Source organism: Melozone crissalis, unplaced genomic scaffold (assembly GCF_028551555.1).
Source record: "Melozone crissalis strain CALT ecotype California unplaced genomic scaffold, PUWL_Pcris_2 ptg000063l_1, whole genome shotgun sequence".
Classification (NCBI taxonomy): domain Eukaryota; kingdom Metazoa; phylum Chordata; class Aves; order Passeriformes; family Passerellidae; genus Melozone; species Melozone crissalis.
In genome coordinates, this window is record NW_026535841.1 from 11,113,669 (window position 1) to 11,132,663 (window position 18,995).

Here is an 18,995-nt window from a genome sequence, read left to right on the forward strand (position 1 = left end):
CAAAAGGAAGCACAATTCCAATATGTTTAACGACTGAATTAGCATAATGCTCACGAGGCAGAAAGCAGAAGCAGCCTCCCTGACCTTCTTGAAATGCTGACCTGCAACTATTGATGAGCATTTCCAATGGGTGCTGTGATTCACCCAAGGAAACATCACTGCCCTGTCAGGTGAGAGCAGGTCAGACACGTGGAGACATCTCCAGCAGCCTCCACATCCACACAGGAACAGCGACTAAAACTGTGCTTAGGAGAGTAACAAAGACCTGAAGTTGTACTGGAAACTCTGCTGTAATCAGAATGATTCATTTAATCTCTCCTTAGCAGACAGCAGCCACAGAGCTGCGGTGATTTAATTATTTTTTTAAATATTCATTTTGTGAAGAACATTAACTGAACATTATGATGACTTGCAAGAATTATGACACATAAATCCGCACATTTTAGAAATATCTAATACAACTTGGATAAATGAATATATCTATTATAGAAGCAGAGAAGTGTTAGAAGGGGCCTTAAAGCTCATCTCATTCCATCTCCTGCCATGGGCAGGGACATCAGGTTGCTCCAAGCCCTGTCCAACCTGATCCTGAACACTTCCAAGGATGGGGCAGCCACAGCTTCTCTTGGACAGAACTGCTACTGCTGCTCAAATATTCAAAAAACCCACTCTGCACCATGTTTGCAGTAGGAACAGGATGGTATTTAGATAACTCTGCAGCCGTCATGTTGCTGAAAACATTCTAATGACAGATTACACTAATATTTGACATTCAGTAGTGCCAATACAGTAAGACACTGCTTGACAACAATAACAACAGTGACATTTCTGTAAGGTCCCTCAGTTAGGGAGCGAGCCAGCCGTGCTGCTCAGCTCCAGCAGAAAGGCCTGTTGTGCTCCTTTGGGTCAATGAAGAATTCCCAGTGTTCTCATGAAATATCAAACAGTTGCAGTGGCCAGAAATTCCGACTCTGTTTTAAATCCTGCTTTGCTGGGCTCGTTATGGATGAGGCAGCTTTGTCCATGGAAAGCCTTGTATGGTTGAACATAGTCCCAGCAGATAAACATCCCTCCTAAATGTTGGCACAACTCCCTCCCTGCGAGGAGCCTTCGGTGCTACGGCTGCACTGAGACAGCCAAGCCCAGCACAGGCTCAAGGCTGAGCTCATTAAAAGAGCAAAATAAAGACAAACTTAAAATTCCGCTCCTGCTCGTGCCGTTCATGCTGTAAAATAACGATGGGTTCTCATTTTACAACGGCAGGAATAACCAGTTTTAGAAGCTGACATTTATGAACATCACTTGTTGAAAGGCACTGAAAGCACATATTTAACCAATACTGTGATTACAAATATAGTCACTATGAAAATATAAACAGAAGAGGCTGCTGTGTATGGCAACAATGCTGCAGCAATAAAAGCACACACAAATCCTCTTATTTTTGTGCATTTCACTAAAACACTGGCAGCTTCCTACCCTGGAAAGAGGTAGGAAGGGTTATGAAGGGTAACTACCAAAATAAAAAATAACAAAGTACAGGCCGAGCATCTTCACTCCATCACCTCCTCCCCAAAGCACTAAACCCACGTAGTTAAGATTTAAACAACAGAATGCAGCTAAGTCCTTTTTCCTCTCTCTCTCTCTGCCATCCATGTCCCTGCAGCAGAGCTGGAATTGCCCGACCGGAGCTCAGCGCAGGAACTGGGTCAAGCCCGGAGCTGGAGCTAACAGCCCACTCGGCTCCTGGCGATTCCCAGCCGAATGAAAGGGGTGTTCTGACCTGGAAATAAGGCTCACATCTCCTCCCTGCCCACATTAAAGCCCATCAAACTGCGAGCAGTAAGACGAGCCTTACTCCATCCAAAGCTGCGGCTTTGGAGGAGCTCCTGGAGCGCACACGCTTCTCCCCTCCAAGTGAAAACTGGGGAGACACCAAACCTCCAGCAACGGAATTGTTATCTTTTCCTGCTCGTTACACCAGCCTAATGACAATCCTGACTCGTAATTACTACAATAGTAAGAAGTTTTCGGTTCTCACACTGCTCCAAGATCAACACTATCTCCTTTCAGGCAAGCAGAGGCTTTACTCTAGCCCAAAACTGGAAGTTTTGGCACTTAATTCTGGTAAGAACTTTTAATGAACAAGCTCTGTAAGTGGCTTTAGAAGAGCCCAGATCCCCCACCCCCAATGTTTAAGTGTGTGCTCATTGGACATGACTCAACCACAAACAAGCAGTGTTTTGGATAATAACCCTCTCTGTGCCCTGGACTGCTCAAGCTGCATCACCACAATCACACAACCCTCAGAAAACATTCATTTCCTCTCCTCGAGTGTTTTTTGTAGAGATGAAGAGCATAAAAAGAAAACTCAACTCCCATTGTCTCAACATAAGTGTAAGGCATTCAGGAACTGCAAAAAAAATGTATTAATGATCTCCTATTTATACAGATGCACTGAAAAATATCCCCAAGCTGTTTGAAAGTGTTTTTTGTTTGCAGAAATTCCAGCATTACATATTCCCAGAACAAAGAGAGTGGGAACCAAGAAAATAAACCTCCTTGATTTGAGAAAAGAATCTAAAGATAAAGTATGCTCCCATAAACAGCTTAATTTTAGGAGTCTGAATTCTTTAAGCCTGGGCCTGAGGAAAATCATCACCCAGTAGACTTAAATATCCTTTTGTGATCAGATGTTCAGGTCACACCAATCACGAGAATAAAAGGGAAACATTAGGGAGTTTTTTTAAGCAATAGCTGAAAATAGATAAAACAGTCACCACACTAAATTTAGTATGTTTTGGCAACACTCAACATCCAGGTTTTCATAAGAATTTGGTTTTCCTCCAGTTTTAACAGAACTCAACACATGGGAAGTCCTCTTCACCTATAGAAGCTCTCTCAAGGCAAAGAGAAATTGACTTGCTCTGGCTTTGTTACTTGTAAATATTTTAATTATTCCTGGAACACGGTTTGAAAAGAATGCCCTGAGAGTTCAGAAGTTCATGGATGTCCTTCAATCTCACTGAGAGTCAATGAAGGACAAGAGAACAGAGAACCAACTTCACTTCTAACCCAGCAAGAAGAGCATCTCCTCGGAATCAGCAGTCAAATCTCACTGGAAAAACATATCCAGGCAACCCAAGAGCCAATTCCTGGACATTTTTAGGAAAAATCTGCACATCCAGCTGCCTAGGGCAGGTGCATCTCGAGTTTGTCATGCATGGAGTCTCCCAGTGAAGCTGTTAAACCTACCAAGCCTGTGGTCACTCTGAGGGCCCTGATTAGGATTCAGGACTGGTTGCTGTGGAGAGAATTCCTCAGCTGTCCTGATGCCATTATTCCAGTCTCTCTGGCTGCAAGCTCCAGACAACCACACAGTGGTTTACACTGCAAACCCTACTACCACAAGCAGGCACTCTATACTTAAAGAGATTTCTGAAGCAAAAGCAAAAAAAATCTGTGGCTTTTACCCTACAATGCCTTTGGGTAATTCTTACACACACAAAACTAAAAACACACCTAAAAACATTGCAACATTCCCAGGTTCCAGTCACCCCTGTGCACCAAACACAAGCCAGTGATACAGACTGGGCTCACAGCATCACCACCAGCCTCATGCCTGGGCTTGCAGGACTGAGCATTTATTTCAGTCTCGCTTTTCCAAGCAGCACACAGCAGGATCTGCTGCTCCATAAAGGATTCACTGGAATGGTCCTTTCCTCCCCAAATGCTGCCTCCTACTTGAAAATTGAGCAAGCTGCACTTACCATAAGAAATAAATAAATTTATAAAATCAATGAGCAGAAAGGCTGCAGCACTGCATCATGAACATTCACCCAGCTCGGGAAGTGAAAGACTTTAAACCTCATGCAAGAAAACATTCCATTGAAATAAACAGCTTGAAAATAAGGAAAGAACAGCAACATTACACATAAATGGATGCAGAACACTCCAATTTAGACACACCCTCTTACTAGGCAAATTTTTCACTAACTATCCAGCATGACCAGTGCACTGCCAAAGGACATTTCCCTGGATAGGGACAGTGCCAAGCTACCAACTTCTGTGGAGTGTCAATTTGAGAAATCACACCAAGGCTTAGTGAAATACCTTGATCTGTGAAACTCTCCAGAATAAGAAACCAGCCTGATTTTTAAACACATGAGCATCCAGGAGAGGAAGTCACATCTGTAAGTTGTCCCCAGCTGACACACTCAGGGAAATCCTCTCCAATGTGATCCTGAGCCCTGTCCCTGATCTGCACAGCACTCCCCACAAGCAAATCTACACCAGAATTTTCAGGACTCTGGGAAGTTTTCTTATCTCTGTTTACAAACTCAAGGACAGAGAAATCAAATCAATTTGATTCACATGTTACTTGGAAAATCTGCCAGAAGGGAGGAAGCTCCAAGAGCAACAACCAAACACGGAATAACTGCAGGGCAAGGACCAGGGAGTGAAGAGCAACACATTCATTACCACAGAGACTGAGCTCCTTTTTCACTCTGCACTAACCAAACACGTGCCAAAGAGAGGGCAGGTGACAGGACTGGTTTCAAAATTATCTAATAGCCAGAGAAACATGAGTGCTGAATGGAGCAGAGTCCAGGACAACACCCAAGCGAAATCACAGAGCTGTGCAGAGAATCCCAGGAGCAGGAATACCTCAGCTCTCCATCCACCTGGGACCTGCTGGTCAGGACTTGCTTCTTTCACATGTGCTCTGAATGTCACCTTGAGCACATGGGGCAGGAAGGGCTGGGAAACTTATGAAGCACAAAGTCTGAAATTCCTGCTTTCAGTAAAGCCTATTTTCAAGTTGTAACTGGGGTTTTTTTCCCCCCTTTGGAAGAAATCAGGCATTTGGGAAGCTTATTGCCACTGCCATAGGAGTCTGCACACTTAAGGGGCTCAATTAACACCCAAGGTGATGGTGCTGCACATGGCTCAAAATGGAATTTAAAAAAATAAAATAAAAAAATCCTGCAGCTACACAGAGCCTGAGTATGGCAGAGAGAAAAACTGCTTCATCATCAGCCATGGAAATTTTCTGAATCCCTGGTTATCTCGTCAGGAGCAGCACAGATGGGGGACTGTGCCCTTTCTCCTGCCATAAGAGCAGCAGCTCCAGAACTGCAGCGTGAGCACAACCCTGGGGCTGGGGCCATGCACGTCCTTTACTGCCACATATAAAATGAGACAGCAAAAAAATGACAAACCAAAGTATACCAGTTGGAAACAGTCCTAGATTTTGCCTCCTTTTAGGGACTTTCCATACTGTGACTCTCCAGAGTGACTTGGTTCTGTGTCTTCTATACATTGGGAAAGAAATATTTAACTTAGAATTAGCTCAGGGCATTGTCTGAAACAGAGGAAAACTTTACACACCCATTTTCAATAAACTCTACACCTATCAAAAGGGAATTACAGGCTACAACATCTATTTAAATAGGATTCCAACCTCCTTAACTACCCTGAAGCACAAAGGCTTTATAGCTTTACTTACTAATAAAGATCTTTGATAATTCTTACAGGAAAAGGCAGAGCACATTGTAAAGAAAATGTTAGCCAAAAAAATGAGGGGAAAAGTTTATAAATTCGTGATAGATTTTTTTTTTCCCTGAGAAAGTCTTTACCTGGATTAAGCTGCCAGGCAGCTTTATTAGCATTTCTGCCACACAACTGTCTGCTTCCCTACACACCCTGCAAACGTCACAGGAAAACAAAGAAAACTCCCATTTTTACGTGGTCGTTAGAAAGATGCAAATCCTTCTGGTTTGTGGAGGAGAGACCAGGAAAAGAAAATGCCAACAACCTTCAGCTCTGGCAAAAAAGTACCTCAGAAGCAGCTGAACAACTTCCCAGTTACCCTGGAAACAGAGTTTACCCCTCAGCAGACAGGGAAAATTGCCTGCAATTACCACCCCGGAGTAAAGCACCAGTTTGGACAAAACATCAATTTCTGTTTGCTGCAGCTCCTTTAATGCGATCCCAGTAATTTATCATGAGCAATATTTGAGCTGCAATGGAATTCTATTACCAAACCCCAAAGAGCCTGAGCTCTGTTACCGGACCTGCAGGTATAATCAAAGGTTACAATATCTCCTAATGGCACAGAAGAGCTCTGCCATCTGCCAAGTGCGATTTTCCCCTAATCCCATTCCTCGCACACAAATCAGAATCGCCCGGATTACACCACAGAAATAGAAGTCAAGTCAATACCTGAATCCACGGGATTAATCTCCCACCTGCAGACGGGAGAAAGGCAAGAACGGCAACAATGCTGCAGGCAGGCTCAGGAAGGCAAAGCTTTCCACCCGGCTCCGTGCAGCACCGCACAGGAAATTCTGGGATTTCACTGATTAGCTTCACCCATCCACAATCCCAGCGCTGCTCCCTCCCAAATCCCAGCGCAGAACTCCGTGCAAATTCAAGGAACTGACCTCCACGTGATCTTTTGGAGCAGCTATTTCCACCCAGAAGCAGCGCTCCAGGTCTCTCCGTGCTCACATAAACCGCTTGGATTTGGAGTTAGGAGGGAAAATTAACAAATGAGCTGCGTATCACCAGAATAACACAAATCTGTCCGCCCAAGTGCTTCCAAAACAAAAATATATGCCCCTAGCAGGGGGGTTGGAATGAGATGAGCTTTAAGATCCTCTCCAACCCAAATTATGCTGAGATTCTATGCACACACGATGCCAGCAAACAAAGCTACGTGCATCTTCAATTCAAAAGCAGCGTGATGACTTTAAACTGGCACTTCGAAGTAATTTTAACGAGCAGATTATATATTTCCCGAAATCCAAGGCATTAAGGAGTCACATACCGCTCTGGGGAAAGCCTGAATCCCTCCTGCTCTGCCCAAGGAGCCGTCGCCCGGCTGTAAACCAGGGGGGGAGAAAGGGGGAGCATCTTTATTTGTCCATTTAAGACCTCCAAGCACATTACCATCTCTAATCCAGCGAGGAACAGATAATTGCAGCCCGCGTGGATTACAAAATTACGCTCTAATCCTCAGCACCACCAGCAACACCACCGTCCACCAAAAACCACCTACAAGCTCTCCCCACCTCCAGCCGCCGAATCGGAACCACAGAACGGGATTTTTTTTTTTTTTTTGGAGGGGGGCTTTTCTTTTCTTTTTAACCCACGAGGACAGCAGCCCTTGGTCTGACGCAGTGAGGAAGGAGCAGCCGGGCGGTCCGGCAGCGGGGCTCGGGCCATGCGGGAGCGGCGAGCGCACCCCGGGCACGGGACCCGCTCCCCGTTCGAGGCGGGCGAGGAGGGCGAGGGAAGCGGGGAAGCGATTCCCGTGCCGGCCCCACGGCTGAGCGAGCACTGCCCGCCTTTGTCCCACCCAGCAGCACTCACCCAGCCGAAGCACCGGCTGCTCGCTCCGCCAAACCGGGCGCCGGCTCCGCCGCACCGGGGAAGTTGCTTGGAGTGAAGTTGGGCGCGCAGCGGCCTTTCCCCCGCGGCGGCGGGCGGCGGGCGGCGAGCGGCGGCCGGGCACGGCCGGGGGCGGGGCGGGCAAGGGGCCGTCCCTCGGCGCTTCCCCGGAGCGAGGGGCTGCGGGAAGGCGGCGGGAGGACGGCGGGAGGCGGGAATGTCCCGCCCCGGTGCCGGTCCGGCCCCTTCGCCCCGGCGGCCGCGGGGCCCCGCGGGAAGCGCCGCTGTTGCCATGGTGACCGCGCGGTGCGGGCCGTGGGCGGGGCTTCCCCCGCGCAGCGCGGCCGCGATTGGCTCCGCCCCGCTCCACCTGCTCCGCGCGGGGCTGCGGGTTCGAGTCCCGGCACCGCCGTCCCGAGGGACAGAGGCTGGGCGTGGGTAGGGCTGGAAAATGTGGGGTGTGTCAAGATTATCTTACTGTGTCCACTTCTGGACAAGGATAAATAAAAATGGGAGATACTGGAGAGGGTCCAGCAGAGGCCACAAGGGTAATGTAATTATCTATCTAAATCTGGAGCATTTTTGTGATGAGGAGAGACTGCAGGAGCTGGGCCTGGTCAGTCTGGAAGGAATCTCATCAATCCATACAAACATCTCAAATCGTGTGCCAAGAGGGTGTTTCCAGGCTCTGTTCAGTGGTGCCCGATGATAAGGAGCAATAAACACAAGATCCACCTCAGTGTGAGGAAGAAGCTCTTCTCATGGAGGGTGGCTGGCACTGGGACAGCTGCCCAGGGAGGAGTCTCCCTTTCTGGACACGTTCCAAACCCACCTGGATGCAATCCTGTGTCACCTGCTCCAGGTGACCCTGCCTTGTTGGACTGGATGATCTCCAGAGGGCCCTTTCTACCCCGTCTGCTCTGGGATTCTGTGATTCAAATCAGTGGAACAGGCAACAGCTGCATCCCTTAGTCAATGACATCCTTGAAAACTACAAGCTTTAAGGATCACAATCAAAAAGTTAATGTGTCTATGTAAACATTGGTAACTTTCAAAGCCAGTACATTCTATAGCTGAACTATGTTTGTTACAGTAATAAAAATCACACCTACAGGTTAGAAAGACCCTGCCCAGGTGAAGACCCTTCCCCTGGGCACGTGGAGAAGCAACTTGGATGGAAATTACTGACAAATCCTAATAAAGGATTGTGCTTGCAAAGTTACTAACTCTGAATTTCTGTGTATAAATAATAGCAGGAAAGTCCGGTGGCATGTGCTGGATTTGTGGAATATACTGAGCACCCAGGCTGCACAACCCTGGAATAAATAATCAATGTCTCTCTCAATTGTGTCATTATTGCCTTGTCGCACACCAGGTAAAAAATCCAATTTTGTGGCTACTAGTGGCAGCCCCTTGGCCACTGCTGTCCTTCTGTCACCCTCAGGGCAGCACAGCTGTGGAGCCCAGTCCAGGGAACATTGCCTCAGAGCAGAGAAAATCAGAAACGGAACATTTCAGACCAGGGAGTGTTTCTCTTTAGTCCCTTCAGGAATGGCACCCAAGTCATGGGATCTGCCCACTGGCATCCTCTCCATGCCACAGCTGTCACAGTTCAAGAGCTCCAAGTGCTGCTTTTTGTCATTACCAAAGGTGTGGCTCCCTGCCGAGGAGGCCAAAGTCGGCTGGGCTTCGAGGCGAGGCCATGACTCACGGCAGGAGGAAGGAGAGTGTGGATGATGGGCTGGCCAGGGGCCAGGGTGATGCCATGGCACAAGGAAAATGCATCTCCATGTCCTCATCCCAGCTCTTGGCAGGACAGTGAAAGACCAGGCAGCAGCTCTTGTGTCCCTGGTCTGCATGGGGAACTCATTCATCTGCCTTTAACCAGCCCAAATCTCCTTCTGTTGCAGACACAGGGCTCCTGAGTCAGTGGATTTCTCCATGATCCATTCCAAGGGAGCCGGGCAGAGTCTCTGTAGCTGCCCCTTAGCAGGTGCATGGATGGGAGCAGGAGGAAAAGTTTCAGCAGCAAAAACATCCAGCCCTATAACAACAGCAGGAATATGGAGCTTCGCCTTGCCTCCTCTGTTCCCACCCACATCCCATTTAAATTAAGATCGCTTTCCCACAGCTTCCCCCCTTGCTCCCAAAGCAGGGTAATATAGGTGTTTCCCCCACCTTAGCAACCCTTTCATCTTCACCACACCAAGGGATCCCAATTCCATGACTCATTTGCCTTTTCACTTTTCCAGAAGCCAAGCCATAACCCATCCCCTCAGCGAGCACCCTTCCTGCAACTCTGGTGGATGAGGGAGATCCATGGCTCGGATCAGCGCCTCTGCCAGGAGGGTGTTCCTGCCTCTTACACCTCTTTGAAGAGCTTCTTGTTCCACCCAAGGCTGGGAACTCCTGCTCCAGCACACGGGGCTCTCAGCAAAGTCATAAGGAATGAGAAAAGAGCCTGATCAGTTATTCAGGAGCCATTTAATGGCAGCTCCCTCCACAAAAACACCTACACAGTGACAGAGCTGGAGAACTGGGCATGCTAGGCTCTGGAGGCCTCACAGCCTGGGAGCCGCATTCAAATGGAAACTTCAAGAGAGCAGCCCTGTTCCCAAGGAGCTGCTGTCTTGTTTCCCACTGTGTGAGGAGCAGCCTCAGCGTGTGCTTTGGTGAATGCCCCGGGAGATGAGACCTGGGAGCTTCAAAGAGGCCACAGAAACTTGGCCTGGTTAGAGCTATAGCAGGCCTGGGGCAGAGCCGCGATGGCGGCGCTGAGGGGCACGGAGCAGGCCCAGGCCCGACCCTGTGGGCCTCAGGGGCCAGATCCTCACCCTCACCCAGCCCTTCTTGCCTTGGGGACACCCTGAGCCTATGAGAAAGGGAATGGATGGAGTGCAGGGCCAGCACAGAGCTGTGGGACTGGCGGTGCTGCACTGGGGAGATGGGAACCCCTTGGCTGTTACAGCCCAGCCCTTGCACCCCAGCTCTGGCACCAGGCAGGAGAATTGTCATCCCACTACCACTCCAGTGACACCCCAGTGATACCTCAGTACTGCTGCTCCCTTACAATCATAGAATTCTTTGGGTTGGAAAAGCCCTCTAAAACCTTCAAGCCCTGCCCAGGCCACCCATGTCCCCAAGCTCCACACTGACACATCAATTAAATCCCTTCAGGGATGGAACTCTCCCTGCAGTGAGAGTTGCAGTTGCAGTGCCTGACAATCCTTTCTATGAAGCAATTTCCACAATATTCAATCTAAACCTCCCCTGGCACAGCCTGAAGCCATTCCCTCTGGTTTTGTCCCTTTGTCCCTGGGAGCAGAGCTGATCCCCACCTGGCTGCACCCTCCTGCCAGGGAGTTGTGGAGAGCCAGAAGGTTCCCCCTGAGCCCTCCAACTCCCTCAATTGCTCCTGGTGCTCCAGACCCTTTCCCAGCTCTGTTCCCTTCCCTGGACATGCTCCAACACCCCAGTGTGTGTCCTGCAGTGAGCAGAGGGCGAGGACAGGACCTGGCATGTGGCACACCTCTGGCTCCTGGAAAGGTTCTTCCCCTGTGCTCTGTCCCCACCTGAGACCCTGCGTGAATCTTTGTCCCACTGCGTTTATCAGCACTTAGCAGAGGAGAGGTCACCCCAAAAGGGGCAGAGTTAAATGCAGAGCCCTGGCCTCTCACCCCATGTATATGAATTAGGGCTGTAATTCCACCCTGCAGTGTGGATGGCAATAGTGAACAGACGCTCCCAGACCCATCTTGCAGACATCTGAGCTTTGACCCTCTGTTTTATGACTTCACTGGAGCCCTCAGAGGGATGGCAAGCAGCAATCTACAGTGAAGGAGTGCCTGCACTCAGAAAAGAATGACAGGTCCCTTATCTGTGAAGTTTCCATTCTTCAGATACAGTTTTCAAACAAAAGGCTCCACTCCTCAGATGAGTAATGCCACTGTTTCTCCTCTCCACCATACAATTAACTTCCAGGCTGGGATTTCTTCAGAACTAAGCTAAGAATGGCATAAAGCAGGGAGCACCAGGGAATGTTCCCTGCTCGGGTGATTTAGCTCCTCTCACACAGCCTGTCAGTGCCCTGCAGTGGAGAAATGGGTTAATTGCAAATGGCACACGGACACTGCCCATGGCACACCTGCACAGTGAGGGCAGGGACAAACACAGAGGGGCCCAGGCAGACCCCCCTCAGCCCCTGCTCTGTCTCATTCCTGTCTCACTCCTGCCTGATTCCGGCGAGTGCGACAAAATCCCCTCCTTTGTTCCAGCCAGGAACAGTCTCCCTCTCTTCCTGCTGAGCCAGTTGCTCCTGTTATGTGAAAAGGTGGAGGTGTATGCAAAAACTGCCTGTCTGGGTCAGGGGAACACTGATTTTACAGTGCTCCCCTGCTACCCTTCCCAGGCCCACGTGGCATTGAAATGCTCTGGCCCTCGGCAGGGAAGCACTTCAGTGTCCTGCCTTGCAACCTTCCACCAGGTAACTGCTCCCACAAAATTCAGATGTCACAGACATCTTTTATGAAAAATCCTTTCCTTAGGATTTTTCCTCCTGAGAAGCTGAGAGGCATCAGGAACAAAATGTAAACAATGGTTATCTGCTGCTGTGGGATGCAACAGGTGCATCTGTGATGTGCCCAGGTTGATTGTTTGTAATTAGTGGCCAATCACAGTCAGCTGGCTTGGACAGAGAGTCTGAGCCACAAGCCTTTGTTATCATTCTTTCTTTTTCTATTCTTAGCTAGCCTGCTGATGAAATCCTTTCTTCTATTCTTTTAGTATCGTTTTAATATAATATATATCACAAAATAATAAATCAGCCTTCTGAAACATGGAGTCAGATCCTCGTCTCTTCCCTCATCCTCAGACCCCTGTGAACACTGTCACATTCAGAACTGTTGTTCTGAACAGCTCAGGATGAGCCCCAGGAGGAAACAGGCTCCCCACACACACCTCAGGCACTGAGCACTGCAGGAAGGTGCTCCACTGCCCACTACATGTAATCTGCATAAAGGAAAACAGGAAATCCTCCCACTCTCCATCACCACCACAGCAACTATCCTTAAAAGTTCCTTTCCCACCTCTTCTTGCTCATCCACCATGGAAATCAGTGCAGAGCTCACAGAGAGCAAGTGCCTGGCTGGGAGCACAGGGAGGGCACAGCCCTGGCACTGCCTTCCCAATGAAACCCCACTGGCCATGGGGTTGCTGCCTCTCCCATCCTCAAGTTTGACTCTGGAACAGGGCTGGGAGGAGGAAAGCAGGAGAGAGAATTCTGTTTTAAAGGGAATAGTCTGTTAAACACATAGCCCTTGTGAAGGCTGAGGTCTGCCAGGCCCTGGAAAGGGCATCACCCCTCTGAGGGGGTGTGGAGCCTGTGGGATTCACTGTGGTGTCCACACAATATTTCTACTTCCAGAAAGGAGAAGTTTGGGAAGGCAGAACTGTCAAGCCTCATCTGCTGAAAGCAGCCATAGCCAAGGAATCCTTGACTAAAAAACAAGGATAATTGAGTGTCAAATTTGTATGTATAATGCTCTCCAGTAGGAAGGAGCTGTTAGATTGCACCGTCACGGAGGTTCCAGTGCAACAGAGGGAAGAACCAGTGGGTGTGGGATTGTTGCCAGTTATATAATCCCTGGTGGTTTTGCCTGCACCGGTCTGGGTGAGGACATGGCCCCATCCTGATCCCTGTGCTATCAGCCAGCAGCACATGGGCAGGCTTGGGGGGCTGTGGGGAGAACAAAGGGATGCAGATTTCCTGGGAGTCTGCTTTTGTTTTGCCAAGCAGAAGAGTGACTCAGATTTCAGAGCACTCCTGTAACCCAGCCAACAACAACACGTCCTTAGTCACGGCAATAAAGCTGAGGATCTGTGTTCCATTTGCTGGACTAAAAAAAGCTCAAACTCATCCACCCAAGGGCCAGGTCAGTCACTAAACCAGAGCCTGAACCCCAAGCTGTGTGCAGTGACGGCAGCATCTTCCTCCCCAGCAACCTCTCCACTCCTGGAAACTACTCAGAAAAATCCACGGAACCAGCACAGATAATCTGGGTGCTGCACTATCACAGAGCTCTCTGATAACTCCTAAGCACTCACATGTTGTTCCAACAGGGCTGCCAAAGCCCTGCAGAAATGCTTTCACTTCCTGAGAAATGCTCCAGGAAAGAGCACCATACTTCCTTGTGCTTAAGGACTGGCTTAACACATCCCTGTGCTGTTGTCTCCTGGATCTGAGCTCGTTTTTCATGGCTGTGAGGTACATCCACAGCTCACTGGAGATGCCAGAGCATGGATTGCTTCACCTCAGTCGTTGCAATCAAAGCAAGCAAAAGGAGAATTTAAACTGACAAAGGGGAGGTTTAGATTGGAGTTTGGGAAGAAATCCTTCCTTGTGAGAGTGCTGAGGGCCTGGCACAGGGTGCCCAGAGAAGCTGTGGCTGCCCCATCCCTGGAGGTGTCCAAGGCCAGGTTGGATGGGGCTTGGAGCAGCCTGGGATAGTGGAAGGTGCCTCTGTGAGTGAGATGGACTTTAAGGTCCCTTCCATCCCAAACAATTTCATGTTGCCCTGAGATTCCCAATCCCAGGCTAACAAAATCCCTGTTGTACAGTTCTCCATCCCCCAGTGCTGCAGGGCTGGGTCAGCCCCTTACCCTGCATCAGTCAGGTGCTGCTGCCTGTACAAACTGGGCCTCTCTGCAGGATTTACCCAGGGATTGCTACAGCTGTGAATCAGCCTTTGAATTTTCAGCTTCATTTTCCTTTGCAAAAGGCCTCTCTGAAATAGGTGCTGGAGCACCTTAAGGCAGCAGAGAGAGCTCAGGGTGTTGCCAGGACAGCACCCACCTGGGCAGATGTTTGTGCCAGGACTCAGCATGTCCATTCATGCATGTTAACAAGGGCTATAAATACTCTGGGCCCTTCAGTGTGCCACGTGCCTGAGCCTGGCAGGAGGGTGTGTGAGGACGAGCACTCCCAGCTGGGCTCACCAGCACAGCTCCCAGTGCCCCCCATCACACCCAGCCCTGGGCCACAGCCAAACTGGTTCATCTGCCACTGGTTCATCTGCCACAGCCCCCTGGGAGCCAAAGGATTGAGAGCAGAGGGGCAAAACAGAGCATGGAAAGTCCCGGGGCTGCCACCACCCCTCGGAGGAGCTCCCACAATCCAATCCCTCCTCAAAATCTCCTGAAGAGCCCTTGCTGAAAAGGAGTTGGAATGGTTTCTCTTCCTGCACAGGACAGAGCTGCTGCCTCTCCAGAGCTGCTCCACCAGCTGCTGTCTCCTGCACTGCATGGAGGTGGCAACTGATGGAAATTTCCATGCACTTCAAAGCACAACCTCAGGATAGCTGCTTTTGTGAGAAACTATCCCAAGTTAAAAATTAATGAAATTCACTTTTAGGATCATTTACTTTCCTCCATCCGAAAGGCAGGGATTTTGCCAGTCTCTCTGCTCAGAGCACAGAGCAGTCCTGCTTTGGCACCTTGGGGATGTGGCCTCTGGTGGTTAGGATGCCAATTAATATCAGGTAATTAACACATTTGCAAGGGCTGGTTGAATCCCACCCTGGCATTTTGCAAACTCTGCATGTTTGGGGAGTGTCTTCATCAGCTTTTGAAGTTCTGAGCTGTGAGCTCCCTGCAAACCTCAGCCTGCACTGGAAACTGGGGCTGGGCCTTTAGAGCAAACATGCCTCAAGAAGCAAACATATTAAGGATTAATTAAATACCAGGATTTATTTAATTAAGCTTCTTCTCATAAGTAGGTAGAGGTAGGAATCTGGAGCGAGCATCCAGCCTTCCTTGCATTCCCATTTTTAGAAGTGCTGATAAATACTGTGATGCTTAAAACACAACATTGGGGTGATGTGGACCCCTCCAACAGCAGTGCAGGAACTGACACCACAGAAAGGAGGCTGGGGACACCTCTTACCTATTTCCACACCTGGCATCCCCCCATGGTACAGCTGGAAGATCCACAAGCACTCAAGGATTTTGTGGAGTCCAGAGGGGTGACAAGTGCCAGCCCTGAGCAGGGAGCACAGGCAGCTTGTCCTCCTCATGTTTTTGATGAGAAACTTGTCCCTCCTGTTCCCTGCAAGAAAGGCACCATGGCCCATCCTACCACTGCCAGTTGAAAGGTCTGGAGACTGATCCAGGAAATACTGAGGGAATAGAACAACATCAAGTCCAAGGTCATTCTGAGCACCGTTGCAGAATGCACTCCCTCACCTCCTGCCCAGCTCACTGGCAGCACAGGATCACACACAGGTACAAACCATCCCCACCAGGGCCTGGGCTGCCACCATGCCAGTGTGGCAGACATCTTTTTATGAAAATCCTTTCCGTAGGATTTTTCCTCCTGAGAAGCTGAGAGGCATCAGGAACAAAATGTAAACAATGATTGTCTGCTGCTGAGGAATGCAACGGGTGGATTTTTGATTGATCCACGTGGATGTTTGGAATTAATGGCCAATCACAGTCAGCTGGCTCAGACTTTCTGTCTGAGCCACAAACCTTTGTTATTCATTCCTTTCTATTCTTAGCTTAGCCAGCCTTCCGAGAGGAAACCTTTTCTTCTATTCTTTTAGTAAAGTTTTAATGTAATATATATAATAAAATAAAAAATCAAGCCTTCTGAAATATGGAGTCAGATCCTCATCTCTTCCCTCATCCTCAGACCTCTGTGAACACTGTCACATGCCAGGACCTTCTGTCACTCCCCATCTGCTCTGTCTGGGGCAGTTCACTCCATGCAACACCAAGGACCTGGCCCAGCCCTTCCCCAGTGCTTTTCCTCCTCTTCCATTGCTCTGTTTCACCATTAGTTTAATTCTCCATATTCTAGGGGTGTAGAGCAAGAGAACGGACACAGGTGACAGTGCCAGCAAAGCCAAGGAGGTGTCACTGCCACACATCTGCCCAGAGCTCAGCAAAGCTGGACTGAGCAGAGGATGGGGAAAACTAAGGACCATGAGGGTGCAAAAAGGAGCCCAGGTCCCCCCCAGCACAGGGGACACTCACCACGAGCAACAGCAGGCTCTGGAATCCATGAGCAGAGTGGAAATACAGAGCATTTGGGGCACTCCCTGCTCAGGGTATCCCCATTCACTGCCTTCCCAAGGACCACACAGACAGAAAAACCACCAAGATCTGATTGATTTGAAAATACATTAACCATAGAGAATAGAGATTTAATTTTTTTTCTTTCTCAACAACAATAAGGAACAGTTTACATTAAAAAAAAAAAATCCAAAAGCATGAATAAAATAATATAAAACAGATATTATACCACAGTGTGGAATTCAGATAATCTAAGAACATTAGCAGCACTTCTACAAATAGATTAAAAGCTGTTAAGTGCTCATTAAGCTCAGATCGAGCAACTCCCAGAGACCAAAATGGCATCCAACAGAGAAAAGCAGCAATTCTGTGTAGGGCAACAGAAAAGTCTAATGCCAGGACACCAGATACATTCAAATCCCTGTGCTGAGGGGTAATTCCCTGTCCCACAGAGCCCCCACGATGGCTGTCACACCCTGCTGCCCTGCCTGGCTCTCCAGAACACTCCTGGAACAAGGGAAGTCACAATCGTGGGTCTGAGGTTACATCCACGTTGCATTTTCAAAGCTTTTCATCAATTCTGTTTGGGAAAACAATTTCTTCCCTGGCTTCTGGGAATTGCTCTCCAGAGAGAATGAATTTCTGGGAATTTTAAGTCAATCTTACTTAATCACAACAATGACATTTTTAGTCTCTCAGTATCCAGGATCAGGATTTTCAATTCTTTATCATCCTTAGCAGCAAAGCCATACTCATTCCTAAAACTTCCATGTATTTAAGATCCTGTGCATAGTTAATTTATAAAAAATAAATTAAAATGGTGTTTTTCTCCCCTCATCAAAGCACTGATGCAAAGTGCCCTTGGTCCCAGTCATGTCCCACTGCTCATGGCTCAGGAGCCACCATGGAGAAGGGACTGTCCCCTGCAGCACCATCCATGGGCTCTCCATGTGCAAAACCCATCTATAAAAGGAAGCTATTAAACTACTGAACAGGAATTTAAGGTGGAATATGCACCAATCCAAAATTAAATTAGAAATTAGATTAGATTAGACACATTAAAAGACTTCCATGGCTATTCCAACCACATACATTCTCCAGGAAGTTCAGGATTCAGGCAAAGTTGGGAAGGAATCCACACACTGAGCTGTGTGAATGTGTGGCCATGGCCCACGTGGCCACCAGAGGACAGAAATGTGGTCGCACTGAGACCCACAATTGTTTAGATGTCTTAATCAATGAAATATTGCTTATTCAGGGCAATGAGGATGCTGACCTTGAGTGGAAAAGCAGGAACAATCAGTGGCGTTTGATCTACTTCAGGGCATCTGAAAAAGCTTTTACAGGAGTTTCTGACACAGGTTCTGGTGAGTTCCAACCCTTCCATAGTGCTGGAACTCCATGTCTACATTGTGCTCTATCAGTTTGTGCTCACACAATAGTAAAATGCTGAAGACAAGCCCAGAACTGCTCAGTACTCAGGGAAATTCCCAAATAGAATGAGAAATAAGGTTTTGATGACATGATCATCATTTTGGTCCTACTGATCAAAGGCTCAGAGGCTTCCACTGTGCCTCTCGAGAAAAGGGATTTAAATATTTTAAGATATTTCAAAAGCAAACTTAGGGGATGAGAATCCCAAAACTAAAAGGGATTTAGATATTGTAAGGTATTTCAGAAGCTAACTTAGGGGATGAGAACCCCAAAACTGGTCCCATCCCTGGTCAGAGGCCCATTGGTTACTGTGGCTCCCAGTGCAGGGGACCTCAGGAAAATCCAGGAAAGAGAGGGGAAACAGGCAAAATAAGTAATAAATAAATAAATAAAAAACAAAGAATAATAAGAACTCCATCCCACAAACTGCTCTTGGCCACGAGGCTTGTGTCTCCAGGGATTTTGGGACCCATCTCTTCAATAGTTCCATCTCTCAGCCTTTTTTCCACCTGTCAGTGACACCTGCAGTTCCACTGCTGGCTCACATTGCACTACCAGGTGCATTTGGATGAGTTAAGGGATGTTCCCCATGCCAGGGGCTGGATGAGAGCAGGACTGGGACACAGCAGGAAGTTCCCCACAAAAAAAAAAACCCAAAAATCTCTCAGTCTTCATGAAAAACATCCACAGCAAAGCCACTCAGGGACTCAACACAGCAAGAGAAAAATCTCCTATGAAAATCACACATTTAGGAACAAACACAACTTCTAAAGGGTCTGACACCAAAAGAGATGAGTACCAGGAGCTCATTGGAAGGTTGCAAGAGCAGAAAGCTCAAATGCAGGAAGAGAATTCATTTGAGGAACACAAGGCCAGGACACAAACACTCGGTGGATTTACACACACTGAGGTTACCTGAGCTCAGCACAAACCCCACAGCAACGTGGGTGCTCAGTGAGGGTGAGATGGGAGCTGAACTCAGCCCATGGAGCCCATCCTTCCTTCCTTCCTCAGGCTCAGTTTGGAGTGACTGGAGCAGAGAATGTGGGCTGGCAGCTCATGTCACCCTTGCAGCAATCTCCTCAGAAGGTGCGGAGTTA

The 18,995-nt window shown here is 48.5% G+C and overlaps 1 protein-coding gene across 2 annotated transcripts in view; it reads right to left on the reverse strand.

The window, feature by feature from the left end:
* The window catches only part of KIAA1671 (KIAA1671 ortholog), a 66,005-nt gene extending 58,524 nt beyond the window's left edge, over window positions 1–7,481 (reverse strand). Inside the window, exon 1 of one of the 2 annotated variants that reach the window (XM_054288639.1) lies at window positions 7,371–7,481. The gene's annotated coding sequence lies outside the window, so the exon portion shown is untranslated. Of the gene's footprint in view, window positions 1–6,439; window positions 6,519–7,370 lie in introns of those variants that run through there. The other variant, XM_054288640.1, reaches the window with a different exon arrangement.
* Window positions 7,482–18,995: the final 11,514 nt, after the last annotated feature.